Source organism: Pleurodeles waltl, chromosome 4_1 (genome assembly GCF_031143425.1).
Source record: "Pleurodeles waltl isolate 20211129_DDA chromosome 4_1, aPleWal1.hap1.20221129, whole genome shotgun sequence".
Taxonomy (NCBI): domain Eukaryota; kingdom Metazoa; phylum Chordata; class Amphibia; order Caudata; family Salamandridae; genus Pleurodeles; species Pleurodeles waltl.
Genome location: NC_090442.1, coordinates 608,993,807 through 609,016,231, shown reverse-complemented (window position 1 = coordinate 609,016,231; position 22,425 = coordinate 608,993,807). Strand labels below are relative to the sequence as shown.

General features: G+C 46.2%; 1 protein-coding gene across 9 annotated transcripts in view; it reads left to right on the top strand.

Annotated features, from left to right (window-relative positions):
* Positions 1-427: 427 nt before the first annotated feature.
* The window catches only part of SLC38A4 (solute carrier family 38 member 4), a 262,923-nt gene continuing 240,925 nt past the window's right edge, over positions 428-22,425 (top strand). For 6 of the 9 annotated variants that reach the window (XM_069229035.1, XM_069229038.1, XM_069229043.1 and 3 more), the window contains exon 1: positions 428-562. The gene's annotated coding sequence lies outside the window, so the exon portion shown is untranslated. The remainder of the gene's footprint in view (positions 563-22,425) is intronic. The other 3 variants (XM_069229042.1, XM_069229040.1, XM_069229036.1) reach the window with 2 other exon arrangements.

The following is a 22,425-nucleotide window of genomic DNA, read 5'->3' as shown; positions in this document are numbered from 1 at the left end:
CTCCCCTTTCCATCTAACAGAAATACATATTGAAATATCTTACAACAAAAAATGAAGGATATAATTTCTGGCACTGATTATTGTTCTAGCTAAAATGAGCTTTGATAAAGTGTGAGCAGCAGTGGTTTCCCAGGGCTTTAACTAGTACTGCGGGAGCATTTCTGATTTGTGTTGGTTTAACCATTTCTTATTTGGTCTGGATGCTCAACGTGTGAATTAGTTCTGTTTTTCCTCTTCCGTGTATGCTTGCCGACACCTGAGAGCATGCCTTGCTGTTGCCATCTCATCATCTGTGAACTCCCTGTCCTGATGATTGGATGTCAGTTTGAAAGGGAGGGTCTCTCAGCCCTAAAATGAGATGTGACGCTGTCCCTTGAGATCACGTGATAGAAATTTCAACTCTGTCAAAAAACGGGCATGTTAGGGTCTCCAAACTCAAAGCACACTCCCGGCGCCTCCTGTGCGTGTTGTGCTCTTCTTTCAGTGGAATTTACCCGAAGAAAAAACTCGTCTTTCTCTCTCAAGGAGGTGGGGAGTCCCAGCGCTCTAAAGAGACTACACGGTAAGTCTGTTATAGCTTTCTTTAGGACATGTGCCTGTTAATGTTATAGAAATGGTGTTGAATCATTCTTAAAGCTGTCCTTTTAGAACGTTTATCAATGAAATATTGTGGCTTTTGCAGTGATTTCTTACTGACTGTTAAGCACTGCATTGCAACCTGAACTTGGAGGGCGAGGGCTGCACAGTCGCCTGCAGATAATGAGTTTTAGGATCTCAGAATAATGTGCCTGCACATTTGCAAAATCCTGCGCAAGAACTGCAGCCCAGCCAAGAGACATGCAGTGGCTGCAGATTTGGATAGGATCAGTCTGTGAATAGGTTAATAGCCGCACACGCAGACGCTGCAGCAAGCAACATGTTCCCGCTTGATGCAGCCATTGCTTGCTGCATGTGTTCTTGCGCGCTTTAAACATTTTAAGCCATTGATCCTGGTTGCTTTCCTGTGCGCTTTGAAAAGCTCAGCCACGTAGCGCTGTCCGGCGAAGAAATCTCACTAATTACCTCTCAGGTGCAATCGTTTTAATAATACACCTGTTTGCACGTAAGGAATTGAGTTCTTCTCGCTCCCCGTAGATGCAAAAACACAAATGGCCATTCGGTTGACCGCCATGTAATCTGTCTCTCCTCGTACCTTAACGCTAAAAGGGCTCCTCTGCCTTCACACGTGGAATGCCGCTTTTCCGGATAGTTCTCTGGGGCTCAGGCACAATGCTGCCATTAATATGTAAAGCGCACTAAAACCCGATTTCACTGCTATTTCTGATGCATTATTGAATTTGTCATGTGTTCCTGGCTCTCACTTGGCTGCACTCAGCGCTGCAGAGGCTGAGAAAGTTATGTAGGTCGTCCGAGAGCGAAGGATCAAAGCTGAGTTCACCCCCAGGGGAGCGATGCCTGTGCAATGTCTAAGATTACCTTGGCATTTCCCATGTTGCTTGACTCCAGGAGCACGTCTTGAAGTGGGTGTGGGTTGGGCCCTAATGCAGTCGCATCCTCACAGTGCTTCGTTTTTATTATTGGATTTTATTAATCCGCCATACCTGTAGAAAACCTAGCAGCCCTCACCGGGGGAGAGTAATGTGCTTCTTTCGGCCAAGGTTATATTTAGCTCTGTTTACACTGTACCTCGTTAAACAAGTTCAGTACTTGCATGTGCAAGCTGACACGGATATTGGTTGCCTATACATACCTCGCTTCAGCTCTTGTGCAACTACCTAGTTCTCCTGGTGGCGCTTTGCACTAGTGAGTCGATACAGGCCTATAAAGTATGGACCTAGCAGCCCACAAGACTGGCCTCGTGAACAGGTGCCTTAGTTATTCTTATGATCGTTTAATGCGTGTAACAAGAGCCTTGAGTCCGGGATCAGAACTTCAGTGCATCAAGCCGCTATGAACTGCTGCACTCTGAGAGTGTTTGCGGCGGGCTAAACGCCCATCTCATATTTTAGAGGACCAGATGTCGAAGACTGATTTTTAAATCACTGTACATGAAAGGTTAAACTTGAGCTCTTCATTTCTTGCAGTCTTCACTCTGCCATAGCTGCCAGCTGGCCCCATCTATTTATGCTTGGCCAGGCCTTAGTTTTTAGCCTAAATCATGCAGGCCCCAGTGGTGCAACAAAGGCCCACGCAGCCCCCGCGGTGTGGGACCCCCCTGCCAAGCTCCATGGTCCTCTCAGTGCGGCACTGTGGCCTAGGAGCTCCTGGGTGGGTCTGGAGGGGGCCCTTCATGTATTTTGCGGAGGGGAGGCGAAGTTTCGTTATGCCACTGCCTGGGCCTGCATGAAGACTACGCCAATAAACTGACAGGTGCAGCTGTAAAGCAATGGTTTACACACGCACTTCCTGATATAGTAGCTACAAGGCCACTTTAGGACATTTGTTGCAATTTGGCACTTTCTTTAGATGGCTCCGAAAGGCTGCTACCTACAGGTGAATTTATGTAGCTGCAATAGCGTTGAATTCTATCATCCCCGACGTCACAATGCTCATCTGTATGTGACCATATTATTGAATTAAATGTATGAACTAACAGAGTAATACGCATAAAGTGTTGCACTTGACATCCATCATGTAGTACATTCACTATAGTGATAGAAGAGACTACCGTTTGGTATAATCTTATTAATTGAAAAGCAATCATTTATTAATATTGCATAGCAATCTTTACACTATTTGGGAATCACTTACCTTGAAATAATAACAGATTTCATAACATATGTATGCTATGACATAACATGTATGCTAAAATGATCAATCAACGTTCAAGAAATGTAGCTAGCCATCATATTCTTTTACATGTGTTAACAAATTCTTACATTTAACTGTAATATGAATTTTAAATTGACAAGGCATAATTGGCATTTCATGATTTAATGTATTGTAAAAGCTAATATGATTTAAATGTGCAATTGAATTAGTTTTTTTCTGAGCATGACTAGGCCTTCGATTTCTTAAACACGAGAAAGTGTTTACCATTTTCTGCTAGCATGGCATTTCATTTTAGGTATTTCGTGCTGAGAAAATGTTAGTTTGGAAATAGATATGCTATTGTCTTATTCATAGAGAGCCTGAGAAAACAACATTGGAAAGGTACACAGAGACACTGGGAGAATCATATTTATCTGTGTTGCAACTAATGTTCAAGAGATCAAGGACAACTGTCTTCCCAGGATCATTGACAGGTTTAATGAAAGATAACTCCTTTATTCGGCTTAGAGAGGAAGTGGAGGCTCCACCCAAAGGTACACAAGTGCATTATGTACTGTCAAACGTAGGTCTTCATACATGTAAGTGGCTTGAACAATGGCATAAAAGTACTGAGAAAGAAAGAGTATTAGTATTTCCACACTACGGAATATTTAATTTGAGAATCATTATACGTTTGAGGCATATTTTATATGAGATAAAAACCATCTCCTAGACCTGCATAATTTAAGGCACTTAATACTTGGGAACACAGCACATCAGAGACAGAAATAGAAGTACAAGGGAAGACTGAAGAAAGCAGTGAGGACTTGGACAGAGGCTAGATGGGATAATCAACATAAAGTTTGGAGATCTGACATTTTTGAAGTAACTAAATTATATCCTGCTTTAACTAAGTAAGATGAGGGAAAGCCAGATCAAAGGAAAAGACTAAGAAAGAAATGACAAATGATAAGGAGAAAGAGGTGACAATTGCGAAAGTGATTCAGGCGATGAGTTTATAAGTCAGCTATTGCTGAATCGTCCACCACCGTAAAATGCACTTCAAACAGAAGAGGCGATTGAGACAAGGGGAAGGAAGACTTTTGACATACTCACCGCACCAGTAGAACAAAATGTTAGTCAGACAGGACAAAATATAGGGATGATTGTTCCTCAGAATTCAAATGGTTACCCACTCTGGATGCATTGACAGTTCCTATGACAGTAGGCCCCATTGTTTCTTTGTATGGTCCAGGATAATCCACATTCATTGGCAGTTCCAACTTTTTCTGTTGGAATTAATACCCAGTTAATCAAATCAATCTGAATGACTCAATAATTATAAGACTTCCTACAGTTCCGTGACAGGTTACCCCTACACGTATTTCAGATGTAACCCCAACTACTAGTCAAAAAGGATTTTCTCCCAATGCGATATTTCCTGCAGGATCACCTACATTTTTCTTGTCCTGAAATAATACTACCCCGAATGCTGGTTGTAGTACTCCTAATAGAATATTGCTCTTGAATTTGTCAGATTCAGAAACGTCTGTTGCTAATACTCCAGGTCCTGCCAATTCAAACTCTTCCAGAGGAGAAATAATACTTAACACGCCAGCAGAAATACAAGGTTTAAGTTCTCAAGAAATAGATGGCTGGCTAAAAGTTTTAGAATCACAACATGAAGAAGGAAGTTAAGGATTTAGTGGAAGAACATTTTAAGTCCCAGAAAAGGAGAAACACTATATGTGTTCAAATTAAAATTGGAATTAAATGAGATGTTATTAGGAACACTTGATCTAGCCCAATTAGATACATACTGAGAGAACGAACTACAGTTCATATGCAAAGACATTCCAAAAGGTGCAGGGCAAGTTCATGGAAATTAGCTGGCGTGGCATTGATTTCTAAAGCATTACAGAGAAGTTATCAAAACATGAGAGCTCCAGGAATTAAATTACAGATAAAGGAATTACTTGGTTACATTAAAAAATGGATACAATTAGACAGGTGGGAAGAACGATGGGCAAAGAAGAAGGACAAAAAGAAAGTGAGACTAGAAATGCCTCCAGCAGGAGCAGGTGAGGGTGAGTAAGATGTACATATGTTTCCTATGAGAGATGATCTTGGTGGAGGATTTGTTCATGTGCTCTGGAATTGAGGTGACATTTTGTCTTTCACAAATGATTTCCCGAAATTAAGAGAGAAGCCAGTGGAATGGTACAGCCAGGTTGAGAGATTTGTTAAGCTTTACAAACTGTTGTGGGGAGGTTTGAATACATTGTTTGACATTGCTGTTCCAAGTGATTTTTGGGCAGAATACAAATTGGCTGTTGATTGGCCTGACAAAAAACCCAGAAGGAATCCATCGACAAAGGTCCATCTCCAATTATGATGACAAAGAATCATAAGTTGATTTCATATTTGAAGGAAAATGTGTCTCCTAAAGATATTGATTGGCTAAAAAATTGATAGAATGAATCAAGAATCTGAGGATTCGATACATGCCTATTATGAGAGATCGTTGCAGGCTTTCAAACATTTCAGTGGTACAGAAACTACTGAAGCAAAGGATATGGGAAGCTATCAGATCCAACGTCCGAAAATTAAGAATTCTAATGTTCTTCAGAAACAGACAATACACATTCCACAAGCCCCAATGGGCCAACAAAGAACAAATGTCCACAGACCTAATTTGAATCAGGTTCTGAATGCAAATACCAACCCTTTTGTGAATCAGTACCCCATGAACCTATAGGATGTGGAGTACATTTCAGATCTATCCCATTGATGGTGCCTGATGAGGGAGGAGATATGCATGCTTGGTGCATCCCTAGGGGTAGCCCAAAGTAGTGATACATTTATAGTACAGTTAATGGCCACCATGTGTCATTTCTGGTGGACACATGTGCTACCCACCCTACTGTGAGAACAGCAGAGGTCCCCCGTCTACCCTTGTATGGAAGAAGAATACAAGTTCTAGGTGTTGCGAACAAACAGTTTACAAGCCCCGTCACAGAAGCTGTACCTGTAAAAATAAGATCCTTTAAGGATGCAAACTAATCTGTGGTGTGTGATTCAAGTTCAGTGAGCCTGCATGGACGTGATTGTTTATGCAAAATAAATTGTTCTCTCTGTTTTACTCCAAGATGTATACAGATACAGACTCATTATGAGGATTTCGGTTTTCACAATGATGAATCAAACCACAAATATCATTTTTTTTTTTCCCACGTTAACTTGTGAAGACTTACTCACAGATTTGAAAGATACAGTGTATCGGAAGTATGGGATTTTATTGGAAAAGATATAGGTCTCATCAAAGGTGTTGAGCTTGTACTGATAACAGTGAAATTAAATGCTGTACCTGAAACAATTGCAGGGATTACCCCAGTGATCGACTCCATGATTGAGCAAGGGATACTAAAAGACAGAATGGGGAGTTCATGTAACTCTCCCATTACAGGACTGCGGAAGCCAAATGGAAAAAAACAGCATACTCCAGGATCTTAGAAAAATAAACAAAATTGTAATTCCTTGTTGTCTCGTGGTTCCGAATTCAGCAGTGATTTTGTTTCAGATTCCATATGAAGTCAAGTGGTTCACTGTGATTGACTTATGCCACGCATTTTTCTCCATACCATTGCAAGTGTAGAGTCAGCTTCTCTTCACGTTTCAGTTTGGCACTCTTGTTTTGGCATGGTGCTGAGTCCCACAAGGGTATACGAAGAGCCCGTTCATCTTCAATCCGATCTGAAGAAGAAACTGGGGTCTCTAGAGATGTCCTATCATTCAGTTTTGATTAAGTATATTGACAACCTGCTAATGGCGTCAAATACATAAGAAGCTTGCAGATATGATACAGTTGCCCTGTTGAACCACTTAGGTGAGAATGGACATAACATTTCCCCAACCAAAATTGCAATACTATGAAAAAGAAGTCAAATACCTTGGACATCACTTTGTGAAAGTGTAAGGAAGTTTTCGCAAGACAAAATCTCAGCAATTCTGAAAATGAATCCCCAACAACTCAGAAACAAGTCTAGATGTTCTTGGGAATGGTTGTCTACTGTTGTCAGAGGAGTCCAAACTTTCCCTTTTGGCCACGCCTTTACAGAGGCTGATAAGGATGTGTCTGATTCTGTACCATTGAATGACATCTTCATGCATGCCTTCACAGAGCTGAGAGCAAATTCTGCCATGTCCCTGCTCTGGGAATGCTTGATTACAACAAATGTTTTAATTTGTATTGCAGGGAGAGGGAGGGATGTGCTCTCTCAATACTAGACCAGTTACATGGAAACATAGTCAGACCTGTTGCATATTTTCCTGCCACACTTTGTCGCGGTTCTCAATGGTCTTACCCTCGCAGCGGAGAGGTGTAGGGGAACGGTCCTTGTTCCGACGGGTTCTGCTCTGGCCGAGGTAGGGGCGACCCCTTCCGGTAGCCACGGAGCTGTTTGGTATGAGCGAACCACTACAGTCCGTGCCCTCCAGAAGGAGTCCCAGAGGAAAAACCCCAGTAGGGTAAAAAACCTCCACGGGAACTCCCTGAAACGAAAAGGAGGACACCAGGGTATTAGGACCGCAGTTCAGGAAGGCAGGAAAACAAGGCAAATCAGGAACAGACAGGATTCGCAGAAGGATATCAAATAGGAGCGTGACTATCACCAAGGAGTGTTGCAACGCAATGAACAGGCAGTTGAAATCCCCTTATATACCCCTAGACAGGAAGTAAAAAACAGGAAGTAGAAATGCCACCATCTTGAATTGGGGAAAAGAAAACAATAGTGAATCAGAAACATGCGTCTGACAATGCATGCTGGGCAGAGAGGAAGAGGTCAGCATGCTGGGAAGAAAAAGGGGAAGTATAAAGTGCTCCTTGTGTAATGGTTCGGGTTTGTTCCCAGGATATCGGTAAGTGAACATGCAGTAAATAAATGGTTAAGCGCATAAAGCGCTGTACGTTGCCAAGTAGCGTCTGCCTTTATGGCAGAGCTTAAAATAAGGTAGGCGGCGAGTGCCGCAACCCGTAAACCGGCTCCTAGGAGCCTCCACGGCTCCTGCCTGAGCCGCGGTATCCCCCGCGACCCAGGCATCAGCCGCGGTGTCCCCTGTGGACTGAGCGCCGGTCGCGGCGCTCTCCGTGACCCGGGTGTCGGCCGCGGAGATATTGAGGTGCCGCGCCGCGGCACCCTGAGCCCGCGGCCTCGGTGAGCGCCGCGGCAAGAGCCTCGGTGAGCGCCGCGGCAAGAGCCGCGGCGTAACAGTATGCCCCTTCCCCGAGGCCCTGGGTTTGTGAGGGAAAAGCCGAAAAAAGCGGCGGATCAAAAGAGGAGCATGAACTGAGGAGGCATCCTCCCAGGAACATTCACTCATAGGGTAGCCCTTCCAATGAATAAGATACTGGAGGTGCCCATGGAAAAATCAGAGAGTCACAGATCTCTTGAACTTCGTACTCAGGCACGTTATCAATCAACAGAGGAGGGGGACAGGGCAACTGCCTATGAAAAAGATCAGGACGGTAAGGTTTCAGTTGCGAGATATGGAATACAGGGTGGATCTTCCACGTCCGAGGTAGGCGAAGACGCATAGATACTGGGTTGATTTTCTAGAGAATGAGAAAGGGACCATAAAAGCGGGGTTTGAATTTGTTTTGGGTGAGTCGGAGGGGTAGGAATCTAGAGGAGAGCCAGACTTTATCATGGACCTGATATAGAGGAGCTGCACAGCGTCTCCTATCTGCCATCTTCTTCATACGGGACTTGGTGGACACAAGGTTGGAATGGATAATTCGCTGTATACCCCGTAGCCGTCGAACGAAAGAGGAGATGGCGGGAAGATTAGAGATGTCCCTCAGGGGAGTTGGGAAGGCCCTGGGATGGAAACCATAAGAGCCATAGAAAGGAGAGTGTTTAGAGGCACTGTGTAGAGAGTTATTATAGGAGAATTCTGCAAGCGGTAAGTAGGGAGCCCAATTACTTTGTGTAGCGTTACAGAAGCTACGTAAGTACTGTTCGAGACCCTGATTGAGTCGTTCCGTTTGTCCATTGGTTTGAGGGTGGAACCCGGATGATAAGGCTACCTGGATCCCCAAGATCTTGCAGAATTGATTCCAGAAACGGGAGATATATTGAGGACCCATGTCCGATATATTTAACTTGGAGTAGCCCATGTAGCCTGAATATTTCTTGAGTAAAGACCTGACTTAATTCCTTTGCCGTAGGTAACTTTCTCAAGGCTGTGAAGTGGGCCATCTTGGTGAAGGAGTCCACAGTTACCATTATGACGTGGTTTCCCATTGAGGAAGGTAAAGCGCACATAAAATCGGTGGATATGGTATGCCATGGGCCTGGGGGAACAGGTAATGGGCGGAGTAACCCCACAGGTCTGGTTCGGGTGTCTTGGCTTGAGCACATGTAGGACAGGATAACACATATGCCTCAGCGTCAGCCTTGAGAGTCGGCCACCAGAAAGAGCGAAGCAAAAGATCTTGAGTCGCTTTCATTCCTCGATGACCTGCAATGGGGGAATCATGGCACATGCGTAAAGCTTCGATTTGCACTGTTTTAGTGGGTAAAAACAGGGCCTTATCATGATAATAGTAGTCACGATCTATATGCAACTGTGGACGTAACCTTTTTAGTTCTGTTTCGTGTAGACGGGCATATTCAGACTTGACTTGATCTAAAAAGGTCTGTGTTACCCCTATGATTTTATTGTTGTCAAATAAGTTTTGAACCGCAGAATCACCGCACCCAGGATAACGTCGGGACAGGGCATCCGCCAGAATGTTCTGAGAACCAGGGATGTAGGTGATATAGAAATCATATTGGCTAAAGAAGAAGGCCCATCGAGCCTGCCGGCTGTTTTGGCACTGGAAATTTCTTAAACACTGTAGATTTCTGTGATCGGTCCGGGCTTCGAAGGGCTCCTTGGATCCCATCAAAAAGTGTCTCCATTCGGTGCACGCGACCTTTAAGGCGAGTAATTCACGTTCTAGCACGGAATAGTTTCGCTCGGAATCAGATAGTATGTGTGACAGATCAAATACAGGGTGTTCTAGGTCATCATCGTCTTGTTTTTGTAACAAGGCAGCCCCAATGGCTCTTTCTGAGGCGTCTGTGACAACAATGAATTGTTTGCTGGTGTCTGGGTGTCGAAGAATAGGGGCTTGAATAAAGGCTTTCTTTAAGTCCTGAAAAGCTGACTCAGCGCCTGGTGTCCAACAAAAACCTTTCTTTAGGTGTTCTTTTTTGAGGGTTTGGGTAATGAAGCTGGTTCTCTGGGCAAAGTCTGCTATGAACTGTCGGTAGAAGTTGGCTAGTCCCAGAAAACATTGAGTCTCCTTAATGGAAGAAGGAGATGGCCAATCCAATATTGCCTGTACTTTGTCTGAGTCCAAGGCAACTCCGGTTTGGTCTATACAGTATCCCAAATATTTTACTTCTATCTGATCAAATTCACATTTTTCAGGCTTACAGAACAAATGATGTTGTCGGAGTCTCTCTAAGACTTGGCGGACGTGCTTGGAATGTTCCTCTGGATGGACCGAATAAATTAGGATATCGTCAAGATACACTACCACTGTTTGTTGCAAAAGATCAGAAAAGATAGAATCCATGAATCTTTGAAAGATGGACGGGGCATTAGTGAGTCCGAAGGGCATTACTCTATATTCGAAGTGACCAAAAGGTGTTCTAAAGGCGGTCTTCCATTCATCACCTTCTCTGATTCTTAGTAGATGATAGGCTCCTCGGAGATCCAGTTTAGTGAATCTCTTGGCTCCTCTGACTGCTTCTAAGATGTCTTTGATGAGGGGTAACGGATACCGGTCTTTGATAGTGATCCTGTTTAACCCTCTGAAATCGATACAGGGACGCAGATCTTTGGTTTTCTTTGGTACAAAGAAAAGAGGAGCCCCGGCGGGTGAAGAGGAGGGGGTTATTAACCCACTTTGTAGATTCTCATCTAGGTACTCCTTCAAAATTTGTTTCTCTGGTTCGGTGAGGGAGTACATCCGCCCAAAAGGAACTACAGTGTCTGGCTCTAAAGAAATGGCACAGTGGTATTCTCTGTGGGGTGGCAATTCAGGTCTTTCTGGCTTCTGGAATACATCGATATAGTCCTGATACTGTCTGGGAACTCCCTGTAGGACATTAATGGATCCTCCCACCTGAGAAGGTGTTGTTGAGAGATTTTTTGGGGACCAATAATCCCCGGCCGGATAGCAGTGGTGTTGACAAAAATGGGAGGATAACGAAATGTTTTTTGTTTCCCAGTTGATGTAAGGATTGTGCCGGGTAAGCCATGGAATTCCCAGGATCATGACCTGGTGTGATGACGAGATTAAGTCAAACGAGAGAATCTCCTGATGTTTACCGAACTGTAAACAGAATGTAGGGGTGGTGTATTGTACAGGCCCAGAGGCCAAGAGCGATCCATCAACGGTATGTACCTGTTCTGGTATTTCTTTGGGTATTTGTGCTATCTGTCGTTCTTTGGCCCAGGTTTCATCTAAATAAAGGCCACTGGCTCCGCAGTCCAATAAAGCCAAAGTTCTTGCTTCACGTCCATCAGTTAAATGGAGGGTAACTGGTAAGAGAAAAAGAGCAGTTCCTCCCTCCCTGGAAGAGCAAATAGAAGGTATATCACGATATCCCGTCCTCGCCCTTCTTACCGGGGACGGGAGTTGGCGTTTCCCAAGGGCTTGGTTGGACGAATGGGGCAGGCGCGAATTAGGTGACCACCTGCACCACAATATAGGCAAAGCCCCTTCCTTCGTCGATGTTCCCTTTCACTGTCGGATAACGGTCCGCGAGCTGTGTCAATCTGCATGGGCTCTTCCTCGGTATTCCCTTTGGATTCAGGGCGGACTTCCTCGGAACGATGGGCGAAGGGACGAGATGGTACTGAGTGAGAAGGCAACCGACTCTTCTTTTTCCCCATTCTTCGTTCACTCAACCGATACTCTATCGTTAGTGCCTGGTCCATCAACCCTTTGAGGTTTTCTATCCTGGCAGAATGTACTAGTTCATCTTTGATGTCCTCTCTTAGACCTCTACGGAAGAGTGTCACCAAGGTACGTTCCACCCAGGTTGTTTCTGCAGCTAATTGTCTGAAATGGGTGATGTATTGTAATACATCTCGACTCCCTTGTTGGACTTCGCAAAGAGCCTCTTCTGCTGACGCCTCGAGTCCAGGGCGTTCGAACATCTGTTTAAAAGTAGTGATAAAGGTGGAATAATTAGATAGACAGGGATCGTTTCTGGTTACTAGAGGTGTGGCCCAGGCCAAGGCTGGTCCTGATAAGGCGCTAATCAAATACCCCACCTTGGTCTTATCTTGTACAAATTGCGAGGGACGAAAGGCAAAGTACACCGTTAAGGCATCCAGGAATTCTTTTAATGTGGTGGGATCCCCGGAAAATCGAGGTGTAGAGGCGGCTACTGCAGGGACATCTGTGGTCCGGGAGGCAAAGGCTTGCCGATAAACAGTATTCTCAGTACATAGTTGCTGGAGTTCTTGAGCCTGTTGTTGTATCGTCGCCAGTAGGTCCTGGTTAGCAGGTTCTGTGCTTGCCACTGGGTTATCCATAGTTCCGGACTGCAACTGGAATTGTGGGCGTTGCAATCTGTCGCGGTTCTCAATGGTCTTACCCTCGCAGCGGAGAGGTGTAGGGGAACGGTCCTTGTTCCGACGGGTTCTGCTCTGGCCGAGGTAGGGGCGACCCCTTCCGGTAGCCACGGTGCTGTTTGGTATGAGCGAACCACTACAGTCCGTGCCCTCCAGAAGGAGTCCCAGAGGAAAAACCCCAGTAGGGTAAAAAACCTCCACGGGAACTCCCTGAAACGAAAAGGAGGACACCAGGGTATTAGGACCGCAGTTCAGGAAGGCAGGAAAACAAGGCAAAGCAGGAACAGACAGGATTCGCAGAAGGATATCAAATAGGAGCGTGACTATCACCAAGGAGTGTTGCAACACAATGAACAGGCAGTTGAAATCCCCTTATATACCCCTAGACAGGAAGTAAAAAACAGGAAGTAGAAATGCCACCATCTTGAATTGGGGAAAAGAAAACAATAGTGAATCAGAAACATGCGTCTGACAATGCATGCTGGGCAGAGAGGAAGAGGTCAGCATGCTGGGAAGAAAAAGGGGAAGTATAAAGTGCTCCTTGTGTAATGGTTCGGGTTTGTTCTCAGGATATCGGTAAGTGAACATGCAGTAAATAAATGGTTAAGCGCATAAAGCGCTGTACGTTGCCAAGTAGCGTCTGCCTTTATGGCAGAGCTTAAAATAAGGTAGGCGGCGAGTGCCGCAACCCGTAAACCGGCTCCTAGGAGCCTCCACGGCTCCTGCCTGAGCCGCGGTATCCCCCGCGACCCAGGCATCAGCCGCGGTGTCCCCTGTGGACCGAGCGCCGGTCACAGCGGCGCTCTCCGTGACCCGGGTGTCGGCCGCGGAGATATTGAGGTGCCGCGCCGCGGCACCCTGAGCCCGCGGCCTCGGTGAGCGCCGCGGCGAGAGCCGCGGCGTAACACACTTACCCAGTGGTTGCAGCGTTGCCTGGATGTCTTATGCCAGTTGCAATTGTAGGTGTCAGTATAGACCAGTGTAAAAGCATTGTTATGGGTTATCCTCTGAATGTTTTTGTCCCCTATTCAGTTGAGATATTGTTAACCCGCACAAATACTCAACACCTGACCACTAGAAATAGCTTACAAAGTACAGGCAGATCCTCATGGCTACTCCGAATGTTAATTTACGCAGGTGTATTTCGTTAAATCCTGATAATTTGTTGCCCTCACCTGTAAATGTGGATAAGACTAATGTTGATGAAACTCAGCATTATTGTCTGGATGTCACTGCACTGTCCACCAAGTTGAGACCGGATATACAAGACACACCACTTGCTGAGCCAAATCATGTTATGTTTGTTGATGACTCCTGTTTGAGAGACCATGAAGGAAACCTGAGAGCTGCCTATGCAGGCTGTACTGACTCAGGTGTGGTCAAAACCTGCTGACTTCAAGGAGTCTTTTCTGTGCAAGTGGCTGAATGTATTACCCTTACAAGAGCATACTGTGTTTCAGACCAGCTGAAGGTGGCCATTTTCACTGATAGTCCGTATGACTTTTGTGGTGTTCATGACTTTGGACAATTGTGGTCCCAGAGAGCTTTCTGGATCTTTTATTAGAAATGGAGACAAAGTCGATGATTTACTGAATGCATTACAGTTATCTGCACAGATTGCTGTTGTCAAGTGTCCAGACCACCACAAGGTAATGATTATATCACTGTCAGCAATAATTATGCGGACCAGGTGGCAAGATACCGTGCTTTCAATTCTTGTGTGTTCAATGATGAATACTCTAATGAGGGTTCTGATGAGAGAAATTACAATATTGTGTTAACTGCTGCAGGTGCATGGGAGAAAGTGAAGTTGTTACAGCAGGAATTGTCAGAAGCTGAACATCAGAGTTGGATCAGATCAAGAAGTGCCAAACAAGATGATGATATTTTGGGTTTCAAGTGAGAGAAGAGTTGTGATGCCTAATAGTTTGTTACCTCCTATGGCGAGGCATTACCATGGTCCGGCTCATGTGGGCCATGATATAGTCTGGTTATTTCATCAGATGTTTTTTAACCCTAGGTTCAGATTTATGGCAGAGACTTTGTCACAAGTGTGTTACATGTCAGCAGATGAATGTAGGAACATGACCTGCAGTAACAATGAGTCACATAGGGAGATTAGGAAGTCCTCTCAATAGGATACAGCTAGACTTCATAGAAATACCTGTGTGCAATGGAATGAGATATGTCTTAATTATTGTATGCATTTTTTTCTTGTTGGTTTGAAGCTTACCTGACAAGGAGAAATTATAGTCTCACAGTAGCAAAACTGTTGCTAAGAAAACTGATACCTACTTTTGGCTTGTCGACTTCTCTTGAGTCAGACCGAGGGACACACTTTAAAAGTGAGGCCCTGAAATTACTGTGTGCAGCATACAAGTTGAGCAGAGACTACATTGCAGTTACAGACCTAAGGCTTCTGGCATTGTCTAACAAGTCAATGGCACTTTGAAATCCAGATTGGCAAAAGTATGTGCTTCCACCTAATTGAAAAGGCCTGATGCATTGCTCGAGTCTTCACAGTACTCCAGACATGCAGACAGGACTCTCCCAACATGAAATTCTCATAGGGCGTGCCATGAAATGGCCAGCTGTGCCTGCAAATACAATTTTGAACATTACAGATGACATGATACTTCGCCACTGAAAAGGACTGGCTGACATGGTTCATTCTGTGTCTCATCAGGTTGGAGAAGCCACAACACAGCCACAGCAGGAACTGAGCCCTGAACTGTGCCCAGGTGACTAGATGCTCGTGAAAAGGCAAGTTCGGAAGTTGTGCTTAGAGCCTCAGTGGAAGGGGCCACACCAGATTATTTTCGTGACCACAACAGCTGTGAAATGTGGAGGCTTTTCTAACTGTATTCATGCAGCAAACACTCATAAAGTTCTAGGTCCTCTTTATGAAACAGTACCTGTCCCTGAAGGGTCGGTTACGGTGTGTTGAAGGGAGCAGCTTAGTCAAGCTGTTGAAGATGAGCAATTGGCTGAAACAGCACATGTACTGTCTGAGGGGGGTCTGAGTGAGTCAACAGCTGATGTTGGTAAAGGAGGGTCAAAACAAGAAAGGTTGATTACGAGAAATTCAGATGCAGACAGAGGACCTAGTGCTGTAGCAAAACAAGTTGTACCTGGAGGTCTGTAGTCAAAGAAACAGACTGTGCCTGGAATACAAATTCCAAAAACTAATCTGGATTAGACTGAGGAATCGGGCCTAAGTGACAGTGGTGGTGAAGGGCCAGTAGTCAAGAGAACAAAGAGAGCAAGAGTACCCTTTGGAGGTAGGCTGCACCTGACAGAAACAGAGAATTAGAAATCTTCTTATAACAATTCAAATCCAGCTGAATTTTTTAAAGCAGATTCTTAAGGCAGAACTGAACTTTGAAAATAAATTGCCTCTTGATAGATTAAACCATTATATTTTTGATGTGATTATTAGTGATTTTGAACTGCACCTTTATTAGAGACATTTCAATTCAGAAGAACTTGGAGTAGGGTTAAGAAGATATTGCAATTAACATTAGAACTTTTGCAGAAAGGACAGTGTTTGCTTTGCTCAAACAAAAAGGCCAAAAGAGACAATTGCTGTTGTTGCTGTCACATTTCACTAAATGGTCTGAATCAAGACAAGTCATGGAGCCTAGAAAAAAAATAGTAAATGTAAATACATGTGTGCAGGGGTTTTAGTCATCTCATTATAGTAACTATAACCTTGCTTATAGGGTTAAGCTGTCCTACACACTCAAGTGCAGGGAATATTAGATCGACTTGTGCCCCAAAGATGACACCATACGTTAGCAATAAAACAATTTTAGTAAATGAGGAGTTACATGTAGATACTTCTGGAGGAGATCTCTTTAACCAAATGTGTATTATAGGCTGCTTTATGAGTACATTGACACAGTGGATGAAAATAATTGCTACGTGTGTATTCAGTGCCCACCTCAGCTACTGAGGGAATCACATATCATAGATGGCCTCTGCACATGGTATCACTTGTAGTTTGTTGCTGACCTTTTTCTATGAACATTCATTTTTCTAGTATTTTTTTTGTAAACAAAGTTTATTGCAATTTCGATCAACCAGTGAGTAGGTAAACATAGTATAAGAGAATATACAGTGACTCTGAGAGCAAGGGCTTTTTAATCTACACTTCTCTGCACTAATAGCAATCTGATGTTGCAACAACTACCCTCCCCCCCCATCCCTCAACCTCCCCAACAGTGCCCCACCCCCCAGTGATGATACTGGTAGCATATCTGAACAGTTGTATTGTATGTAGGTGTGCTATGAAGGAGTCAACCCTCCGCTCACAGTGTGAGAGTATTTACCCCTTCTAGTCCAACCGTATGATCCTGCCCCGGGGTCATCCGTATTGGCACCAATGGATTGGGATTATTGGTAACTTCTCAAAGCATCCAATCATCATTCAATCATGGGACTGGACCTAATCGGTGTTCCTTCTTAAAGGAGTCTAATATCGCATCCCAACCTTGCGCCGCCTCCAGGGGCCGCCAACCCCTTCTGGCCTCACTATGTAAAACAGCACTCTCACACCCAGCCCACTTAGTTAGCTCTCTGGTCCATTGGGGCAGTCTCGGCCCAATTGGATTCTTCCAGGACATCGCTATTTCCCTCTTGGCCAGTACGTAGGCCAAGTCTCGGAACCTGTTTGTTATTTTGTACTTAGCCGTGCGTGGAAACCAGCCAAGCAGACAATGCTCTATTGAGCAAGGGATTTCTCTTCCTATCGCTCCAGCCACTAGTCGGCTCACCTCCGCCCAATACACCTCCGCCGTAGGGCAGCTCCAGAACATATGCCTAAATTCCGCCTTCTCTAGCCCGCACCTCGGGCAATTTACTCCTTCCGCTTCAAAGTACCTGCTGATCCGTTCAGGGGTGAGATATGCCCTATGAAGTACATAAAAATTAATCAGCTTAAATCTGGCATTGCGAGTCATTTTGGGGAAGCCCCCCAGAATACGCTCCCAATCCACATCGGATATAGTTGTGCCCAGGTCTACTTCCCAAGACGATTTGAGCTGAGTCAAAGGTATGGTCCTATCCGCCTGAATCCTGCTGTAGAGATTAGAAACTGCCTTAAAGGTGCCAGAAGAAGTCGCCAAGTATGTACAGGTTGTTTGTGTAGTGAGCTCTCCTGTCCATGTCAGCCAGTGTTTCCTGATACTAGCCACTACTGAGCCATACAATAAGAAGTGCCCTCTTTGTAGACCGAATTGTGTCCGAAGGACTTCAAACGGCATCAGTGTCCCCTCCTTAAATAGTGCTGCTACCGTCTGTATCCCGGCCTCCACCCAGGACTGGAGTCCACCCCAGTCACCCCGATGGGGCAACGCTGTTAGGGACAAGAGGGGTAAGTCAGGGGAGTAAGGGGTCTTTACTTTAAGTTTACGCAATAAGCTCTTCCAACAGCGCGCGAGGACTTTAAATTCAAGGGAATCATGCGTCCCAGTACCCGGACACCCCAACAACAGTTCGTATAATCTAGACTCTGGGGGAGTAAATGTCTTTACCCCCAACCCTGTCGCTGCTCTGTTGGCTATCCATTGCGCCAACCACTGGAGCTGTGCTGCCAAGTAGTAAGCCTCAAAGTCCGGGACTGCTAGGCCTCCGTCTGTGGACCGCCTCTGAAGTTTGGCCAGAGCCACTCGCTTCCGTCCACTCCCCCAGATAAAGGCTATGATTATGGATTCTAGTTCTGCAAATATGGCCTTAGGAATCCAAACCGGCAGGACCGTGAAGTGATATAGGAGGCGAGGCAACACCACCATTTTAAGGATGGCTACCCTCCCCGCTACAGATAGAGGCAAGGTTTGCCAGAAAGCCATGTTGGAACGGAGGGAACGCAATGAGCCTCCAATATTGCTGTCTATTATATCCTGTGGGTCATGGAAAATCTTGACCCCCAAGTATGAGATGCATCTTGGAACCCACTGGACATTTCCCAACTCTAATGGCGGGGCTACAGTAGCATTCAAAGGAAACAGGCCGGTCTTGCCCCAATTCACCCGAAGTCCAGAAAGCTCACCAAACTGCGAGAGCAAATGTTGGGTCGGGGGAAGGTCTCTGTGTACATCGTCTAAGAAGATCAACAGATCATCCGCATACAACGCTATTTGATGTCTCTTGCCCCCTGCCACTATGCCGGGACCCCCACCACCACCGCGCGCCGCAGCTGCTAATGGCTCCATAGCCAGTGCAAATAGCAGCGGCGATAGGGGACACCCCTGTCTGGTACCTCGCTCAACGACATAAGGTCTGGATATAATCCGTCCTGTCCGTACCCTAGCAGTGGGCTCAGTATACAACAATCTGACCCAGGCAATGTATTCAGGTCCGAAACGAAGGCGGGACATCACTGTATAAAGGAAGGCCCACTCCAAGCTATCAAAGGCCTTTTCTATATCGACTGCGAGCACTCCAGGGGCTGGGCTAGTCGATTTTCGATCGTTCATGACCGCTATAAATCTGCGTATGTTATCCGCTGTGTTGCGCCCCGGGATGAACCCTGCCTGGTCAGTATGTATTAGTGTTGCCATGTGGGGGAGAAGCCTAGAGGCCAGAACCTTGCTGAGGATCTTGTAATCCAGGTTCAGCATGGATAAAGGTCTGTATGCCCCAGCTTCCGCAGGATTTTTCCCAGGTTTAAGCAAGGGCACTATTACCGCCTCCCTCGCTGTTGCCGGTAAAATTCCCCGGTCTCTGGCGGATTGATATAGAATCTCGAGCCTAGGAGCTAACAAATCTATATACGTGGCATAGAATTCGATAGGGAGACCATCTGTCCCCGGAGTCTTTCCCCTCGATAGTTCATTAATGGCCCTCCGAATCTCTGGTTGTGTGATGGCACCCTCAAGTTGTGTCGCAGCTTCTGGTGGTAGTGTCTGCAACTGCAGTCTAGATACATATCTATCGGTGGAGTTACCGTCAGGACGAAGAGTGCTTTTATATAATCGTTCGTAAAAGGTCACGAGGTGTGAGTTAATTTGCTCCTGCCCGTGAAGGGGATTCCCACACTCCGATATCATTTCCAGGATAGGTGATGTCTTATGCGTTTGCAAAACTACCCAAGCTAACATCCGACCCGCTTTGTCTCTCTCCCCGTGTGCTCGTGTGATATAGTTTTGGTAGTCAAAGCATCGAAGACGCTCCACACAGTCAGCGACCATTGCTCTAAGCTCTAAAATAGTAGGTTGAAGGAGCGGATTTTCAGGCCTTTTTTTCTCCATCTCACGCAGCTCTCTCTCCGCTTGTTCAGTGTCCCTAATTAGAGTCCTTCGGACCCCCACTGCTCCCGCGATACAGCGCCCACGCACCACCACTTTAAAAGCATCCCATTCAATCAAGGGGTTATTGGTCGAAGCCTCGTTATCTACAAAGTAGTGGGTAATATGCTGTCTTAGCTCCTCACGAAAGGGTGCGTCTTCTAGTGACTCAGTCTTCAGTCGCCAGGTGGGGATGCGGGAAGGGGGCGAACCCCAGCGTAACTCTAGTAATAGCAGGTTATGATCAGAGATTGTGCGGGTCAGGTATTCAACATTATGCACCTGAGGGAAAATGTCTGGGGAGCAGAAAAACACATCCAAGCGGACATGGAGCTCATGCCGGGGGGAGAAGAAGGAATAGTCTCTGGTCTCTGGGTGCAGTCGTCTCCAGACATCCACCAGCCCCCAACTCGTCTGCCAGGAGGAAAATAGCCCTGCTACTCTCATCAGAGGGGAATCATGTAACGGAGGGTGGGAGCGATCCCTAGAGGGATCGGCCACACAATTAAAGTTGCCCCCATCACTAGAGGGAACTGCAAATAGGTGGCTAGGAGGCCCGATAGGCGTGTAAAGAACTCACCCTGGTCCCAGTTCGGGGCATAGACATTGATCAACGCTAGATCTCTTCCCTCCAATCGACCCTGGATTGCTACAAAACGTCCCTCTGGGTCTATGAGCGTGTCTAATACCTGGAATGGAACCCCGGCTCTGATCCAAATCAAGGCGCCCCTGGCGAATGCGGAATAAGAGGTATAGTATGCCTGGCCCCTCCACCTTTTCTGCAGTGCTAGCCCTTCAGCCTGGGTTAAATGTGTTTCTTGGAGCAACGCAATCTGAATCCCCCTCCGCTGTAAATGTGAGAATACCTTATATCTCTTAGACATTGTGTGCATGCCCCGTACATTCCATGAGAGAAATGTAGAAGTGCCTAACAACGCCATAACTGTGTTTTAATCCACGTCTGTGACATACCCCATGCAGAGCTAGCATATATCACGAAGATCCCTACTTTCACATTATATATCAACAGCAGACCAGTGTTAAACATCCACCACTCATCACTGCCCCTAAACAAGCCCCAACAATTAACATCCCAACTCCCCTTCCCCAGGACAAAAGTTCGAACGGCTCTCATCCAAACTTCGCGAAAAGTCAACTAGATTATCAAAAGTGGGGTAACTCCTAGATCACAAAAGGAGTGGGCCATCGCTCTAATCCCCACTACCGGATTGCAAGATATAGTAGTACTTGTGGACCCCGGTCTCATCCAACTGGCGGGTACGACCGCCATAGTGACAGCTAATACGCCCACCTCACCGGCCTCCACGGTGTCTGCCAGGGGAGGCTCTCATTACCAGGACAACTGGTGCAAGCGTAGTTCGATGGGAGGATTCTCATATGATACAGTCAGAAGTGCCCGGTGTTATGGCCGGGCCCGATCTGTCTGATACTTGGGAAGTCTCGGATTCATGGTCCGAATCAGATGGTTCACAGTCCGCAGCAGACTGTACTTGGGATCCGCGATCAGAGCCGCTCAATGAGGCTGCTGTATCCATGGCTTTTTGCCTCTCAGTTTGCATCTCCACAGACGAGGGACTATTTACTATACGGGCTGTGTTGCGTTTTGCCCTTCTCCTCCGTCCATGTTCAGGTCCCTGTGTCGGAGGACCATTCCCCTCATGTGGACGCAGATCAAGCCATTGCCATACTTCCTCCGCTGTAGTGAAAAACTGTGTACTGTCTTTGGTCAATACTCTAAGCCTCGCCGGGAACAGCATACCATATTGTAGACCCAATTGGCGCAGTTTCTGTTTTGCAGCACCGAAGGTGGCCCGTTGTTTCTGTACTTCCCGGGAGAAGTCTGGGAAGATACGAACCGTGTGATTGTCCATTGTGCGGTTCCCTTTGGTCCTGTTTTGATGCAACAGGTAGTCTCTATCTCGGTAATGAAGAAGCCTGGCTATTATAGGTCGCGGGAGGGCTCCCGAGGGGGAGGGCGCGACGGAACTCTATGTGCCCTCTCAATCGCAAAAAAAGGAGAAAGTCCGTCGCCTGCTAATTCCTCTCGGAGCCACCTCTCGAGGAATTCCGCCAGGCCAGTTTGTGGAACACTTTCAGGCATACCAATCACTCGTATGTTATTGCGTCGCGATCTATTTTCCGCGTCTTCCGCCCTTAATTCCAGGGCCCTGATCCTGGTCTCTAACTGCTGTGTAGACTTAGTGGCATCCTTGACCTCCGGAAGAAGCTCTTTAAGTTGTCTGTCGGTGGTGGACACCTTTTCGGCCAGGCGGCGGTGATCATCTCGCAGTACTGTGAGATCCGTGGCCAAAGCATCGATTTTCCCCTCCAGTGCTACACGGGAAGCCGTTATAGCTTGTAGGACATCTTGAAGTGTGGGATCGTCACGACCCTCTCCTGAAGCGCCATTCCTGGGTTCAGGCGGGTCTGCCTGTGCCTCAGCTGATGACCCACCTTTTTGTTCTATGTCCTTCCGGCGACCGACTTTACCCATCTTCTGGGGTATGGCTCCAACTCCGTCTGGGCGGTGGGCTCTGGACATCAACTCTCCCACCACTGCGTTGTATACTGCACTGCCAGAGGGATCGTCGACCTTTTTATTAGAGAGTTGCTGATTCTGGCGCTCGGTGCACTTGGAAGAGGTTTATCGCCTTCCAGTGCCAGCTGCTCTCCGCACTCTAGGCCGCTAAGAACCTCCGGGGGACATCACACGCCAGGTAGACAGGACCCT